Source organism: Peromyscus leucopus, chromosome 1, assembly GCF_004664715.2.
Source record: "Peromyscus leucopus breed LL Stock chromosome 1, UCI_PerLeu_2.1, whole genome shotgun sequence".
In the NCBI taxonomy this organism is placed as follows: domain Eukaryota; kingdom Metazoa; phylum Chordata; class Mammalia; order Rodentia; family Cricetidae; genus Peromyscus; species Peromyscus leucopus.
In genome coordinates, this window is record NC_051063.1 from 191011292 (window position 1) to 191029476 (window position 18185).

Genomic DNA, 18185 nt, shown 5'->3' on the forward strand with positions numbered 1-18185 from the left:
ACAAAGAGCATTTTTTTAACTGCAAAGTAATATTTACAAAACCCTCTTGTAGTTTTACATTGCTGGCAGCAGTACCAATTGTCCAATTAGAAGAAAATACAGCAGGAAAAACAGGGCTATTACACAGGTCGATTTCTTACTAAACTCCATAATGGCTCAGCTTCTCCCTGAGGCATCATCTTTTAAAGTTAAAGGAACATGCTCCCGGACCACCCGTCCAGCTTGATTCTAAGTTTCAATGACTGGATATGTTTCATGCCACACCACCATCACCCCTTTTTTTGCCTGTATCTGTCCTCTGATTCTTTTTCTTCCACTATCCAATGAGGATTTCTTGGCGGGGGTCAAGACAATAGAGGCGCAGAAGGTGCTGACTATGCTTTCACTTTTGCAAGGCGCAATTTCTGTTGTATTTCCTCTATTTCTTTTTCTAGTTGCTCTAACTCCTATACTAAATCTGAGACAGAGGCAAGATCATCGTCTTCTTCCTCATCCATTAAATCTTTCACAAATATCTTTTATATATGTATATTATTTTACAATATCATTCAGTTCTACATATCAGCCATGGGTTCCCCTATTCTCCCCCTCCCACCTCCTCCCCTTACCCCCAGCCTACCCTCCATTCCCACCTCCTCCAGGACATGTCCTCCCCCGAGGACTGAGATCAACCTGGTAGACTCAGTCCAGGGAGGCCCAGTCCCTTCCTCCCAGACTGAGCCAAGTGTCCCTGCATAAGCTCCAGGTTTCAAACAGCCAACTCATGCAATGAGCACAGGACCTGGTACCACTGCCTAGATGCCTCCCAAACAGATCAAGCCAATTGACTGTCTCACCTATTCAGAGAGCCTGATCCAGTTGGGGGCCCCTCAGCCTTTGGTTCATAGTTCATGTGTTTCCATTCATTTGGCTATTTTTTTCAATAATTGAGTAAAACTGAAATTTATTATAAGCCACAGTCGTCCTAGGGACCTCCATGCTGAATATACAGCCTCTATGGTTCTATGGGTTGTGGTCTGATTGTTCTTTATTTTATATCTAGAATCCACCTATGAGTGAGTACATACCATAACTGTCTTTCTGGGTTTGGGTTACCTCACTCAGGATGATTTTTTCTAGTTCCATCCATTTGCCTGCAAATTTCATGCTTTCATTGTTTTTCTCTGCTGAGTAGTACTCCATTGTGTATATGTACCACATTTTTTTCATCCATTCTTCCATTGATGGGCATCTAGGTTGTTTCCAGGTTCTGGCTATAGCAAATAGTGCTGCTATGAACATAGCTGAGCATGTATCTTTATGGTATGAATCAGCATTCCTTGGGTATATGTCCAAGAGTGGGATGGCTGGGTCTTGAGGTAGTTCGATTCCTAATTTTCTGAGAAACCACCATACTGATTTCCACAGTGGTTGTACAAGTTTACATTCCCACCAACAGTGGAGGAGTGTTCCCTTTGCTCCACATCCTCTCCAACATTGGCTGTCATTGGTGTTTTTGATCATAGCCATTCTGACAGGTGTAAGGTGGTATCTCAGAGTCATTTTGATTTGCATTTCTCTGATGATTAAGGATGTTGAGCATTTCTTTAAATGTCTTTCAGCCATTTGTAGTTCTTGTTTTGTGAATTCTCTGTTTAGCTCTTTAGCCCATTTTTTAATTGGACTGTTCAGTACTTTGATGTCTAGTTTCTTGAGTTCTTTATATATTGTGGAGATCAATCCTCTGTCAGATGTGGGGTTGGTGAAGATCTTTTCCCAATCTGTTGGCTGTCTTTTTGTCTTATTGACTGTGTCTTTTGCCCTGCAAAAGTTTCTCAGTTTCGAGAACATTTATTAATTGTTATGCTCAGGGTCTGTGCTGTGGATGTTTTATTTAGGAAATGGTCTCCGGTGCCAATGCGTTCAAGAGTGCTTCCTATTTTCTTTTCTACTAAGTTTAGTGTAACTAGATTTATGTTTAGGTCTTTGATCCACTTGGACTTGAGTTTTGTCCATGGTGACAGATATGGATCTATTTGTAATCTTTTACATATTGACATCCAGTTATGCCAGCACCATTTGTTGAAGATACTTTCTTTGTTCCATTGTATAGTTTTGGCTCCTTTGTCAAAAACCAGGTGTTCATATGTGCATGGATTAATGTCAGGGTCTTCAATTCGATTCCATTGGTCTGTATGTCGGTTTTTATACCAGTACCAAGCTGTTTTTATTAGTATAGCTCTATAGCAGAGTTTGAGGTCAGGGAGGGTGATGCCTCCAAAGGTTGCTTTATCGTATAAGATTCTTTTAGCTATCCTGGGTCTTTTGTTTTTCCATATAAAGTTGAGTATTTTTCTTTCCAAGTCTGTGAAGAATTGTGTTGGGATTTTGATGGGGATTGCATTGAATCTGTAGATTGCTTTTGGTAAGATTGCCATTTTTACTATGTTAATCCTACCTATCCATGAGCATGGGAGATCCTTCCATTTTCTGATATCTTCTTCAATTTCTTTCTTTAGAGATTTAAAGTTCTTATCAAAAAGGTCTTTCACTTGTTTAGTTAGTGTTATCCCAAGGTATTTTATATTATTTGTGGCTATTGTAAAGGGTGATGTTTCTCTGACTTCTTTCTCAGCCCTTTTATCATTTGTGTATAGGAGGGCTACTGATTTTTTTGAGTTGGTCTTGTATCCTGCCACTTTACTGAAGGAGTTTATCAGCTGTAGGAGTTCCCTGGTAGAGTTTTTGGGGTCACTTATGTATACTATCATATCATCTGCAAATAGTGTAAGTTTGACTTCTTCCTTGCAATTTGTATCACTTTGATCTCCTTTTGTTGTCTTATTGCTCTAGCTAGAACTTCTAGTACTATATTGAATAAATATGGGGAGAGTGGACAACCTTGTCTTGTTCCTGAATTTAGTGGTATCACTTTGAGTTTCTCTCCATTTAATTTGATGTTTGCTGTTGGCTTGCTATAAATTGCTTTTATTATGTTCAGAAATGTTCCTTGTATTCCTGATCTTTCTAAGACCTTTATCATGAAGGGGTGTTGGATTTTGTCAAAGGCTTTTTCAGCATCTAAGGAGATGATCATGTGGTTTTTTTCTTTCAGTTTGTTTATATGGTGTATTACATTGACTGATTTTCATATGTTGAACAATCCTTGCATCCCTGGATGAATCCTACTTGGTCATGATGGATGATTGTTTTGATGTATTCTTGGATTCGGTTTGCCAATATTTTGTTAAGTATTTTTGCATCAATGTTCATGAGGGAGATTGGTCTGTAGTTCTCTTTCTTTGTTGCATCTTTGTGTGGTTTGGGTATGAGGGTAATTGTAGCCTCATAAAAAGAGTTTGGTAGTGTTCCTTCTGTTTCTATTGTGTGGAACACTTTGAAGAGTATTGGTATTAGTTCTTCTTTGAAAGTCTGGCAGAATTCTGCACTGGAACCATCTGGTCCTGGGCTTTTTTTTGGTTGGGAGACTTTTGATGACTGTTTCTATTTCTTTAGGGGTTATTGGTCTATTTAAATGGTTTATCTGGTCTTGATTTAATTTTGGTATGTGGTATTTATCCAGAAAATTGTTCATTTCTTCCTGGTTTTCCATTTTTGTGGAGTACAGGTTTTTGAAGTATGATCTGATGATTCTCTGGATTTCCTCGTTGTCTGTTGTTATGTCTCCCTTTTCATTTCTGATTTTGTGAATTTGGGTGCTCTCTCTTTGCCTTTTGGTTAATTTGGCTAGGGGTTTGTCTATCTTGTTGATTTTTTCAAAGAACCAACTCTTTGTTTCATTGATTTTTTGTATTGTTCTCTTGTTTTCTATTTCGTTGATTTCAGCCCTCAATTTGATTATTTCCTGGCGTCTATTTCTCCTGGGTGAGTTTGTTTCTTTTTGTTCTAGAGCTTTCAGTTGTGCTGTTAATTCATTGGTATGGGATTGCTCCATCTTCTTTATGTGTGCATTTAGAGCTATGAATTTTCCTCTTAGCACTGCTTTCATAGTGTCCCATAAGTTTGGGTATGTTGTACTTTCATTTTCATTGAATTCTAGGAACTCTTTAATTTCTTTCTTTATTTCTTCCTTGACTTTCAGGTGGGCATTATTCAGTTTCCATGAGTTTGTGGGTTTTCTATAATTTTTGTTGTTATTGAGTTCTAACTTTAAGGCATGGTGGTCTGATAAGATACAGGAGGTTATTCCAATTTTTTTGTATCTGTTGAGATTTGTTTTGTGTCCAAGCATGTGGTCAATTTTTGAGAAGGTTCCATGGGGTGCTGAGAAGAAGGTATATTCTTTTGTGTTAGGATGGAATATTCTGTAGATATCTATTAGGTCCATTTGAGTCATAACATCTGTTAGGTCCTTTATTTCTTTGTTAAGTTTCAGTCTGGTAGATCTATCTTTTGGTGAGAGTGGTGTGTTAAAATCTCCCACTACTAATGTGTGGGGTTTGATGTGCATTTTAAACTTTAGTAGTGTTTCTTTTATGAATGTGGGTGCTTTTGTATTTGGAGCATAAATGTTTAGAATCGAGACTTCATCTTGGTGGATTTTTCCTGTGATAAATATGTAATGTCCATCCTGGTCTCTTTTGATTGATTTTAGTTTGAAGTCTATTTTATTAGATATTAGGATAGCTACACCAGCTTGTTTCTTAAGTCCATTGGCTTGGAAACCTTTTCCCAGTCCTTTACTCAGAGGTAGTGTCTGTCTTTGGAGTTAAGGTGTGTTTCTTGTATGCAGCAAATGGATGGGTCCTGTTTTCTTATCCATTCTGTTAGCCTGTGTCTTTTTATAGGTGAATTGAGACCATTGATATTGATGGATATTAACGACCAGTGATTGTTAATTCCTGTTATTTTTTGTGGTTGTGTTGTGTTGTCCTTCTGTGGTGTATGTTGGTGTGGGATTATCTATTTCTTGATATTTCATGGATGTGTTTAGCTTCTTTGGGTTGAATTTTCCCTTCTAGTGCTTTCTGTAGGGCTGGGTTTGTGGACAGGTATTGATTAAATCTGGTTTTATCCTGGAATATTTTGTTTATTCCGCCTATGGTGATTGAGAGTTTTGCTGGGTATAATAGTCTGGGTTGGCATCCATGGTCTCTTAGTGTCTGCATCAGGTTTGTCCATGATCTTCTAGCTTTCATAGTCTCTATTGAGTAGTCTGGTGTTATTCTGATGGGTTTGCCTTTATATGTTACTTGGTCTTTTTCCTTTGCGGCTCTTAATATTTTTTCTTTGTTCTGTGTGTTTAGTGTTTTGATTATTATGTGGCGAGGGGACTTTTTTTTTGATCCAGCCTATTCGGTGTTCTGTAAGCTTCTTGTATCTTCATAGGTATCTCTTTCTTTAGGTTAGGAAAGTTTTCTTCTATGATTTTTGTTGAATATATTTTCTGTGCCTTTGAGTTGGTATTCTTCTCCATCTTCTATCCCTATTACTCTTAGCTTTGGTCTTTTCATGGTGTCCCAAATTTCCTGGACGTTTTGTGTTGCGACTTTTTTGTCTTTAGTGTTTTCTTTGACTGACGAATCTATTTTCTCTATCGTGTCTTCAGTGTCAGAGATTCTTTGTTCCATCTCTTGCAATAAGTTGGTTATGCTTGTTTCTGTAGTTCCTGTTCGTTTAGTCAGGATTTCTGTTTCCAGCATTCCCTCAGCATGTGTTTTCTTTATTGTCTCAAATTCATTTTTCAGATCTTGGAATGTTTCTTTCATCTGTTTAATTGCTTTTTCCTGGCTTGATTTGATTTCTTCCCATTTTTTGTTCATTTTTTCTTCCATTTCTTTAAGGGAGTTTTTCATTTCCTCTTTAATGGAGTTTTTCATTTCTTCTTTAATGGAAGTTTTTATTTCCTCTTTAAGGTAGTTTTTCATTTCCTCTTTAAGGAAAGTTTTTATTTCCTCTTTGAGGGAATGTTTTATTTCTTCTTTAAGGGCCTCTATCATCTTCTTAAAGTCATTTTTAGGGTTGATTTCTTTTGTTTCTTCTGTCATGGTATGTTTAGGTCTTACAGGTGTAGAATCACTAGGTTCTGATGTTGCCATATAGGTCTTTATGTTGTTGCCTGTATTTTTGCACTGACGTCTACTCATCTCTTCCTCTGTGCGGTGCAGGTGGTGTCTGTGTCTGAGAGTGCCTCTCTTGTTCTAATTTTTTGTCTTGGTTTAGTAGGGGTTCTTGGTTAAATTGGTGCTATTGGGCTATTTCTTCAGGGGCAGCTGATTTCAGTCGGTGAATTATATACTTGTGATTCTGGTGATCTGGTTTGGTGGCTGGGTAGTGCCTTCTTCTGTGTTCCCAGGTCACGTTTTGTTCATTCGTCAACTCCTCAGCTGATCTTGTTTCTTCAGACTTTAAACTGTAGGCATCTGAATCCTCTCCCAGATGGGTTTCAGCTGAGCAGGATAGTCTCACCAACACCTCCAAGTTGTTGGGTTTCACAGGATCAGCAGCTGGGTCCTGGGTTGTTCTCAGAAGGAGTGTTCAGATTCGTTCTGGTTCTGACCCACGGAGATAGCTTCTTCCCCAGATGTTGGGCCACCGCTGCCGGGCCCTTCTACCTCTGCAGGCCACCTCTGTGGGCCTACCTTCGTCTGCTTGTATCCGCTGCCATGCCTGTCTACCTCTGTGGACCGCCACTGGGCCTGTCTACCTCTGTGGGCTGTTGCTGGGCCTGTATGTCTCTGCCGGCTGCCGCTGGGCCTGTATGTCTCTGCCGGGCCACCAGGCCTGAATGTCCCTGTTGGCTGCCGCCGCCAGGCCCATCTACCTCTGTGGGCTGCCTCCGCAGGCCTGCCTGCCACAAATATCTTTATATGCTCTTTACAGGGGACCTCGACCTCTTCCTTTTCCCCTTCAAAGATTCATTCATCTCCGCTTCCTGGGCATTAGCAAATGCTTGCTCACCCTCTGAAAGTTGCTCTTTCACTTTCATTTTATCAGTCAGAAGAGCATCTTTTCCCAATCTGGAATATTCAAACCTCCTCCCGTCAGAAACCAAGGACTTGCTTCGGCTATGGTGTCCACAAATGTGAGTGCGGTGCTAGACTTAATTCCTGTTCCTTGCTTGCTTAACTTAATTCCTGTTCCTTGCTTACTTACTTAACTTAACTCCTGTTCCTCAGTGGCCAACTGAGCTTTTGCATGGTAAGTACCAATGTTTCAATCCTCCAGCCCTCCTTTTAGGGTGAGCCTCATTTGCCATGGCCCGTGCAGTTGGAGCACAAAATCTGGCGAGGGACACCAAGGTTAAACAGCACTCTAGACACCCAGTTTCAGTTCATCAGGGAAGCAGCTCTCTTTATTCGTACCAACATGGGCTGATATAGCCCTCTAACAGCAGGGGTCAAGGAATGATTACTCTGTATCCAGAGGCAAGCCGGACATTGCTTTCCAAACAGGAAAAACTACTGGGGAACTGTAGCTTAAGTATATCCATCTTTACATGGCTTATTTTTTATATTACTTTTACTTTCTCTTTAAAGACTTTATTTTTTTAAACTTTCTATTTCTTTATATAACTGTCTATGTTCCTTTTCCTCTCTCTTCCAAGCCTATGTACATTTTAGCAAAGGCTAAATCCACCACACAGCTTAATGTGCCACTTGCAGAGGCCTCATTTCCGCCTTACTGCAGGTTAAGTGCACACGCCAGGAACCCGCCAGTAACTCAAACCAGCGGCTGCCGCTCATTTGAGAGAGAGAATTAGGAACTGTGGGGCGTTTACCGACGTCACCGTTCCTGGAGAACTTACCGACGTCACCACCGCTCCGTGTGTTGAGTTCTGAATCCTCTTTACCACCACGCGAGGATTCTTCTCAGATCACACTTTATTGGAGCGCCTCTTGGTTAAGGGACTTTGTCCTTTTTCTTTAGTCCTTCTTTTTTTTTCTTCCCTTTTTTTCTTTAGCCCTTTTTTTCTTTAGCCCCACGTTCGGGCGCCAGATATAGATGTAACCAACCGTCCCACCAAATAAGAAACACAGAAACAATGTGAAAGAGAAAGCCGAGAGGTCAGAGCTCAGAGCCAAAATCTCACCCTTCCGCCTGCGGTGTCCCAGCCTCCTGAATGAGAGCTCTATTTCCTGTCTGCTAGTCTATTTAAAGAGACAGAACAAGCCACAGCTATCTCACCTCACCAGTTCCTCAGCTGGTCCTGTTTCCTCAGACTGGAAGCTTCTGTGTCCTCATCCCAATAGCTCTCAGCTGAACTGTGTTGCTCCAAAGCCTGAAAGCTTAACCAGCCAAATGCTTCTAGTTTCTGGTCCTCACGTCTTATATATCTTTTTGCTTTCTACCACCACTCCCTGGGATTAAAGGCTGGCTTTCTGGGATTAAAGGCGTGTGCCACCACCGACACACTCTTGCTATGGCTCTAATAGCTCTGACCCCCGGGCAACTTTATTTATTAACATACAATCAAAATCACATTTCAGTATAATTAGATTACCACCACAGGGAACTGATCCCCAGCACCCTGCAGAACCCAACTGCACATTTTTCACACAAACAACTTAACTGGGACAGGACAAAAAAAGGGCATTTAAAATTAAGGCACCAAACTTACTGCTGACAACAATAAAGCAATGGGTAACCAGACTGTAACCCACAGCTCCAGGGAGGCTACCTAGTAAGGAGGACACTAGGAAAGTCACATAGATCATACAGTGATGGAGAAATGGATGAGATCTACATGAGCAAACTAGGGGTGATGGGGGGTAATGGATGGCAAGGAATGGGAAATGAGAGCTTAGACAAGTGGGAGGTTCGAGCTGGAATGGAAACAGGGTGGGAGAGCAAGGAAAGACATACAATGATAACTAAGACACCATGGGAATAGGGAGAAGCCGAGTGTTAGGGGTTGTTCCCAGGAATCCACAAGGATGATTCCACCATAGACTACTGTTATAGTTGAGAGGGTGCCTGAGCTGGCATACTCTGGTGATCAGATGGTTGAATACCCTAACTGTCATCATAGAACCCTCATCCAGTGACTTAAGGAAGTAGACACAGAAATCCTCTGCCAGGTCTCAGGCAGAGCTCCAGGAGTCTAATCGATGAGAGAGAGTAGGGATTCTATGAACAAGAGATATTGAGACCATGATTGGAAAAAGTACAGAGACAACTAGCCAAACTGGTGGAAATACATGAACTGTGGACCAATAGCTGAGGAGCCCCCATGGTACTAGACTAGACCTTCTGGATAAGCGAGACAGTTGTTTAGCTTGAACTGTTTAGGGGGCCCCCAGGCAGTGGGATCTGGACCTGTCCCTAGTTCATGAGACAACTTTTTGGAGCCTAATGCCTATGGTGAGACACTTCGCACAACCTTGGTGCAGGAAGGAGGGGCTTGGACCTGCCTCAACTGAATGTACCAGGCTCTGCTGACTCCCCATGGGAGACCTTGTCTTGAAGGAGGTGGAAATGGGGGTATGGGGGTGTGTTGGAGGGAATGCTGGGGGGTGGGAGGAGGGAGAACAGAGAAATCAGTGGTTGGTATGTAAAATGAATAGAAAATTTTGTAATAAAAAATATTTAAAAAATCTTACATTAAATCTGGTGTAGAAATGAAAAAAACATTTCTACAATGTAATGTTTATTCTAAATATTTATAAAATATTGTACTGAAGATGTAAAATAACATGAACTTTTAATTTTATGTGGTATATTTATGAGTTATCAAATATGTATTTTTCAGAAATGATACAGCTTTCCTACTTTGTTCTAAAACTATTTGCACTAATTTCTTTAAGTTTTGCATTGTCATAATTATCAGTAATATATATATATATATATATATATATATATATATATATATATATTCATTTGTCACCATTACATCAGTTAAGGGTATAGGATGATAATTCATCATACATAAAAATGTGCAGCGATTAACCTATGGAATGTAACATTTCCTCCTTTTCAACTTTAATCGTATTAATTATTCATTTTATGAAAAGCCATGTGCTATTAGAACCAAGCATCTTACTGGCCATAGTGGTGACTCATACCTTTAATCTGAGAGCATTTGTGAGGCACAAACAGGTGAAACTATGTTTTCAAGGCAAACATGATCTACACAGAAATTCTGGAACATGCAAATACATATATTGAGTACTCTTTTACAAATTTCTTTTTAAATTCTCTTACTTTATTAGTATAACTAATAAAAACACAGTTAATAAATATCTTTTAGTGAAAAATTCATGTGTACTAAGAATTTTGGATGATATATACCCATCTTGAGTTGCCCACAATGTGTTTATGTCTTGGTTCCCAGAAGAAACAAAATGCCAAGCTCTAAGCCTGTGTGCTCACACTGCAATAGAGAATCATTATTCCATTTAATTTTGCATTGTTGTGTACATAGTGAATATAAACATATAGGAGTCATTTATATCATATGGACTCTGTAAAGGTTAAAAAAAACTTTTAATCTAATATATTTTATGTTAAAATTATCTACTCAAAATTTTGTGCCTCACAGACCACTGGTTGGTAGAAAATAGGTTTCTGAGCCAGAATCCTCATAAGTTGTAAACATTTTGAAAGTATTGTTTCATGTAGGTTGCTTATTGAAGGATGCTATGTGAATAATGGACAAAGAGTACTTTCTGTAAACATATCTTCTATCTTGATAATTGCAAGTGCACAGAGTGCGTTAAATGTACAGATAAAACTAACTTATGATGTCATTTAACTTCTGAATTTCTCTATTTACTATTCTGTTCATGTTACCTGTCTGAAGTTGAAAGTGGGGTATTGAAGTCACCCACCATTTCTGTGCAGAAGTTGTTCTGTGCTTTTAAATCTAAGACTATTTCTTCAGTGAAGTTGGAGACTCCTGTGTTTGATGTTTATTTAATTAGGATTGTTATACCCTGGTTTTGGATTTTTCCTTTAGTGAGTAGAAAGGACACTTCACTGTCTCTTCTGAATAGGTTTTGTTGGATGTCTGTTTTGTCACATTTTAATATAGTTGTGCCTGCTTAGATTTGTGAGGGGTTCTTATTTTGTTTGTTTTCAGTACATCCTGACTGCAGTTTTGCCTCCCTGCACTCCTCCCAGTCCCCCTCTTTCCCTCTCCTCCAGATCCACTCCACCTCCATTTCCCTTCAGAAGACAGCAGGCCTCCCAGGGACATCAGACCAACAGCGCCTAACAAGATAAAATAAGACTAAGCACAGACCCTCATATCAAGGCTAGGAGAGGCAACCAGTAGGAAGGAAAGGGTCCCAACAGCAAATGAAAGAGTCAAAGGCACCCCCACTCCCACTGTTAGGGGTCCCACAAAACAGCAAGCTAACAATCATCATATCTAGACAGAGGACCTAGTGTAGACCCATACAAGCTTCATGATTGCTGCATCAGTTTCTGTAAGCCCCTAAAAGCCCTGATTAATTGATTCTGTTGATCTTGTTCTCCTGGTGTTCTCAACCTCCTTGGCTCCTACAATTCTTCCACCCACCCTCTTCTGTGGAGTTCCCCAAGCTCCAAGGGGAGAGATCCAATGGAGATCTGTAGCTGAAGTTTTCCTGTTCCTGTTGGGCTCCTGTGGCCCTGTGGCTGCTTGGACCCAAGTAAACACACAGAGGCTTATATTGATTAAAACTACTTGATCTAATAGTTCAGGTTTCTTGTTAGCTAGATCTTACATCTTAAATGAACCCATTTCTATAAATCTGTACCTTGACACGTGGCTCGTGGCTTACCAGTATCTTTACATTTTATTTTACATTTTGCTTCTCATGGCGGCAGCTTGCAGCATCTCCTGACTCAGCCTTCCTGTTCCCAGAATTCTCTTCTCTCTTTGTCCCACCTATACTTCCTGCCTGGCTAATGGCCAATCAGCACTTTATTTATTAACCAATCAGAGCAACACATTCACAGCATACAGAGTGATATCCACAGCAGAGATCTCCAATTTGAGCTCTCTTTCTGCCTAATATTTGGCTATAAGTCTCTATATCTGCTCCCATCAGTGGCCAGTGAAGGATTCTCTGATGACAATTGGCCTGGCACCATCTATGAGTATAGCAGAATATCATTAAGAAATATTTTACTGATTTTTTTCTATCCTAAGTCTCTGAGCTATCCAGCCTCAAGTTCCTAGTCATCTAGACAATGTCAAGCATGGTCTCCATTTCATGGCTTGGGCCTCAAATTAGACAAGTTATTAGTTGGACAATCTGACAAATTCTGTGTCTCCTCTACCCCAGTACACCTTGAAAGCAAGATAAATTTATACATCACAGGTTTTGCAGCTGGGTTGGTGTCCCAGTCCCACCACTGGAAGGATTGCCTAGTTATAGGAGATGGGTGGTTCAGACCCATATCCTCCAGTACTAGGAGTCCTCCTAGGATCACCTTTGTAAATTCCTAGGAGCTTCTGCTGGACTAGGACGCATCCTCAAAATGCACCCCAATTCCAGTCATCTCTCCCAGTACTCTCTCCTTCCATCCCTTCCCTAAACCTGATCCCTCCTTTTCCAATTCCCACCATCACCCCCACCCCCTGCCCACCCAGAAAAATCTATTCAATTTCCCCTTCCCAGGTAGATCCATGTGTCCCAATTAAAGGGCTCCTTGTTACTTAGCCTTTCTAAGTCTGTGGATTCTAGCATGATTACCATTTACTTGACAAATAATATCCAACTGTAAGTGAGTACATATTATGTTTGTCTTTCTGCATCTGGGTTACTTACAAAAGGCATGGTTTTTTTTCTAGTTCCATCCATTTGCCTGAAAATTTCATCATATCATTTTTTCTAACAGCTGAATATTACTCCATTGCATAAATATACCAAATTTTATCTATCCATTCTTTGGTTGAGGGACATCTGGATTGTTTCCAACTTCTGACTATTATGGATAAAGGCACAATGAACATAATTGAGCAAGTATCCTTCTGGTAGGATGCAGTGAACTTGGGGTATATGCCCAAGAGTGGTAAAGCTGGGTCTTGATACAGGTAGATTTCCAGCTTTTTGAGAAACTACCATACTGATTTCCATAGTTGCTGTACAAGTTTACACTCTCACCAGCAATGGAGGAGAGTTTCCCTTGATCCACATTCTTGCCAGCATGAGCTATCACTTGTGTTATTGATCTTAGCTATTCTGACTGGTGAAAAATGGAATCTCCATGTCATTTTAATTTGCATTTACCTGATGGCTGAGGATGTTGAATATTTCTTTAAATGTTTCTCAGCCATTTTGAGTTCTTCTTTTGTGAATTCTCAGATAAGCTCTGTACCACACTTTTTAATTGGATTATTTGGTTTGTTAATATCTAGTTTTTTGAGTTCTTAATATATTTTGGATATTAGCCCACTATCTGAAGTAGAGTTGGTGAAAACATTTTCCCGTTCTGTAGGTTGCCATTTTGTCTTATTGATGATGTTCTTTATATTACAGAAGCTTTCCAGTTCTGCGAGGTCAAACGTATTAATTGTTGATCTTAGTGCCAGGACTAACTATTGGTGTTTTGTTCAGAAAGTCATCTCCTGTGTCAGTGCATTCAAGGCTACTCCCCACTTTCTCCTGTTTTAGGTTTAATGTGCCTGGTTTTATTCTGAGGTCACTGATACACTTGGACTTGAATTTTGTGCAGGGTGATATATGGGTTTTTTTTTTTTGCATTCTTTGCATTCTTATACATGCAGGCATCTACTTAGATCAATGCCATTTGTTGAAGAGGCTTTCTTTTTATTGTGTCTTTCTGGATTCTTCATCAAAAATCAGGTGTCCAAAAGTGTTTGCGATTTATATCTGGGTCTAAGATTCCATTGATCATGCTGTTGGTTTTTATGCAAGTAACATGCAGTTATTATTACTGCAGCTCATGGTACAGCTTGAAATCAGGGATTGTGATACATCTGGAAGTTCTTTTATTCTACAGGATTGTTTTAGCTATCCTGGGTTTTTTGTTTTTCCATATATAATTGATTATTGTTCTTTCAAGTTCTGTAAAGAATTATATTGGAATTTTGATGAGGATTGCATTAAATCTGTAGATTGCTTTTGGTAAGATGGCCATTTTTACTATGTTGACCTTAACTCTTTCATGAATATGGGAGATCTTTCCACCTGCTCATATCTTCTTAAATTTTTTTCTTCAAAGACTTGAAGTTTTTATTATACAAGTCTTTCACATGCTTGTTTGCTTAGTCGGAGTTACTACAAGGCATTTTTTATATTATCTGTGGATATTTTGAAGGGTGTTATTTCCCTGATTTCTTTCTCAGTCCACTTGTCCAAGCATATAGGAGGGCTACTAATTTTTGAGCTAATCTTGTATCCAGCCACATTGCTGAAGGCGTTTATCAGCTGTAGGAGTTCCATGGTAGAAGTTTTCGAGTCACTAATTATTGAGACCTAACTATCTTTCATATTTTTGCCTTTTGCAAAATTAGTATAATGGTCATAATTTTCTTCAACCATTTTATATTCTGAAAAGTGTACTGTGGTGATATATTATGTCCCCCAATATACTGTACATCCTAATGAACTTATCTGGGGTCAGAGAACAGAACAGCCACTAGATGGACATAGAGGTCAGAAAATGGTGGCACTCACGCCTTTAATCCTAGCATTCTGGAGGTAGAGATCCAGTCTGATCTCTGTGAGTTCAAAGCCACACTGGAAACAGCCAGGCATGGTAACTCACACCTTTAATCCCAGGAAGTGACGGCAGAAAGCAGAAAGGTATATAAGGCATGAAAACCAGGAACTAGAGCTGGTTGGGCTTGTAGGCTTTTGAGCAGCAGTTCAGCTGACATTGATTCAAATGAGGACTCAGAGGCTTCCAGTCTGAGGAAACAGGATCAGCTGAGGAATTGGCAAGGTGAGGCAGCTGTGGCTTGTTCTGCTTCTCTGATCTTCCAGTATTCACCCCAATACCTGGCTCCAGGTTTGTTTTTATTAATAAGACATGTTAAGATTCACACTATAGTGTACCTTCCTCTCTCATTACAATTGATAGTTTTACTAGGTATAGTAGTTTGAGGTAGTATCAGTGCTGTTTCATAACTTGTAGAATTTATAAGCCCAATCTCTTCTGGCTTTGTAGTCTCTACTGAAAATATCTGTTGCTATTCTGATAGGCCCCTTTTTGAATATGACTTGCTCATTCTCATTTGTAGCTGTCCAAATCCTTTCTTGGTCCTGTATATTAACTGTTACTATTATTTTATAACATAGGAAGTTTCTTTTATAATCTTTTGTATATGGAGTTCAGCAAAATCAAATAGACTTAACATGTATCTGTAGAACATTCCAACCAAAAACTAAAGAATATACATTCTTCTCTGAAGCTCATGGAATTTTCTCTAAAATAGACTACATATTAGGATAAAAGCAAGTCTCTAATGTTCTGGAAAATTTAAAGCACATCCTTCATGCTGTCAGACTGTATGGTTTTTTTGGGGGGTTTTTTTTTGGTTTGTTTTTTTTTTTTATTTTTTCAAGACAGGGTTTCTCTGTGTAGCTGTGCGCCTTTCCTGGAACTCACTTGGTAGCCCAGGCTGGCCTCGAACTCACAGAGATCTGCCTGACTCTGCCTCCCAAGTGCTGGGATTAAAGGCGTGCACCACCAACGCCCAGCCAGACTGTATGTTTTAAGTCAGGATATAAACAACAAAAAAGAAAGAACACAAATTCATGGATGTTAAGTTACACAAAAATGAACCATAACTGACTGAAGGAAGAAATCTAGACAAGCATTCACATTCCTAGAATTGAATGGAAATGAAATCATAACATGTCAAACATAACATTGTGGAACACAATGACAGCTGTCACAAGAGGAAAGTTTATGGAAGTGTGGATTCATGTGAAAAACTTTGAGAGACCACAAAATAATGACTTTATGAATACCTGAGACCTTTAAAAATACAAGAATAATCAACACTCATAAAGGTAATCAGTAAGAGTTCATCAAATCAGGGCAAAAATTAATGAACCAGAAATGAAAATTTCAATAGAAAGAATGAATGAAGCCAATACTAAGATTAATAGCATGTTAGTCAAATTAATAAGAGAAAAAGATAGAGAATTCAAATTAATAAAATTAGAGATGGAAGGGGAGAGATTACCACAGACATTGACAAGATTCAGAGAATCAAAAGAATATATTATAAAAACATGTATTCCTATAAATTGGAAAAAATAAAGAAATGAATAAATTTCAAGATATGCATATAACCCACCAATGTTAAATATAAATGAAGTTAATAGTTCAAATAGACTTATAAGAGAAAACATTGACTAAAAATATCCCAATTTTAAAACCATCTCAAGTCAGATGGAGTCAGTGTACAATTCTGCCAGGCCTTCAAAGAAGAGCTAACATTAATATATCTAAAACTGTTACACAAATAGAAAAAAAGAAAGACCATTTACTTTGTGAAGGTGGTATTACCCTGATTTCAAAAACATACAAAGATCGTACCATAAATGAAGAAAAATAGAGAAAAACCACATATAAACCTAGATACAAATCAAATGCTTGAAAACTGAACTCAAGAACATACAAAAATGATTATACACCATGATCATGTTGGCCTCACTGAAGATATTCGTGACTGGTTCAACAACTCTAAATCAATTAATGTAATCTACCACATAAACAGACAAAATGACAGGAAAAAAAATGAATCAACTGGTTAAATGAAGTAAGACTTCTGACAAACATCCAACATGATTTCATAATGAAAATCCAGGAGAAAATAGGTACAAATAGAACAAAGTCTGTTTTCTTATCACATGAGTTTAAGGTGTTATTCATCTCCTTTTCTACAGAAAGCACCAACATGAAGAAAATAACATTGCATTTATACAAATCACTAAAAGTATGTCAACAGGGGAATGAACTTTGGCACACAAATCAAAGAACTATGTATAATATATGACCTTAATGAAACAAATCTTACCAAATATATTTTTCTTGTGAAATGTCATAATATTCTTCCATGTGTGTGGAAATTTGGTTGTTACAGAGTGCAAGTTATTTTCCTCACTAGTGACTAATACTAAGAGAATGAGTAAGTAGATCAGAAGGTAAGATGCTTGCAGTTCAGATATAAGAACTGAGTTTACTTTTGCAGATCACAAAACAAAATGGGGGTCATTGCACTGTATGCGTGTAATCCTTTTGCTTTTGGAGAAATGAGGGGTAGAAGTAGGAAAAATCCAAGTTTATGTGTCACAAAACATCTGTTATTAAATACAGAGGAAGATAACAACCCCCATTTGAAGTTTTCTCTGTCTAGCATTATGTACATGCACACACAGCACAGAGAAATATATACACATATCACACAACACACATATAAAACTGAATTGTTATAGAAATGTCAACTGATATTCAGACAGGTTGAATGGCCTAAAAGCTCTTGAATTAAACAATGTCTTAGTAACTTGTGGCTTGATCAAGAAACATTTTGTTTTTCATGGTTGTGCAGACTGAAAGTTGAATTCTAGGAGATCTGAAGACCTACTCCTAACTCATGGACACAATTTATGACAGATATAAGTTAACTGAATCTTTGCTTACCCTCTTAGAGCTCAAGTTATTGGGAGGTTCACATTCAGGGTTTTTCATAGTCTTTAAGAAATAAAACAAAGAACATTTTAAGTCATATAGAAACAATGCAGTAGAAGTTTCCTAAAATATATACATATATGAAAGAAATTTTAATGGAATCATGAAATAACAGGGAGAGAAAGCCCCAAGAAGATATTTCTCACCACCAAAGAAAATCTATAGTTTTGGGATGGGTATTGAGTTGTGAGCAAAACAGCCCCCCATCCCCTAAGAAATGCCCAAACAACCCAGGCTTCTGCCAAAGCTATTGGTTGCTGTCTACAAATTAATGGTAAAGCCCTATTACTGGAGATACTACTACAGGACTCATTGAGCATGGAAAAGTTGACCTATTATAGACTTAGAGTCTTTGCTCCTATACACTAGTGTTCATGGTACTGGAAGTCAGTCTGCAGGGAGACTGCATGGAGGTAAACACCAACCTAACTGTAGACCCTCCAATCTAAAATGATGTCCTACCTGCAAGATATACTGGTGCAAAATGGCACAAAGCTTGTGAGACTAAACAACCAATACATGATTGGATTTTAGGTTCACTCCATGAGATGGAACCCAACACTTCTCAAATTGTCAAGAACCTGAGACAA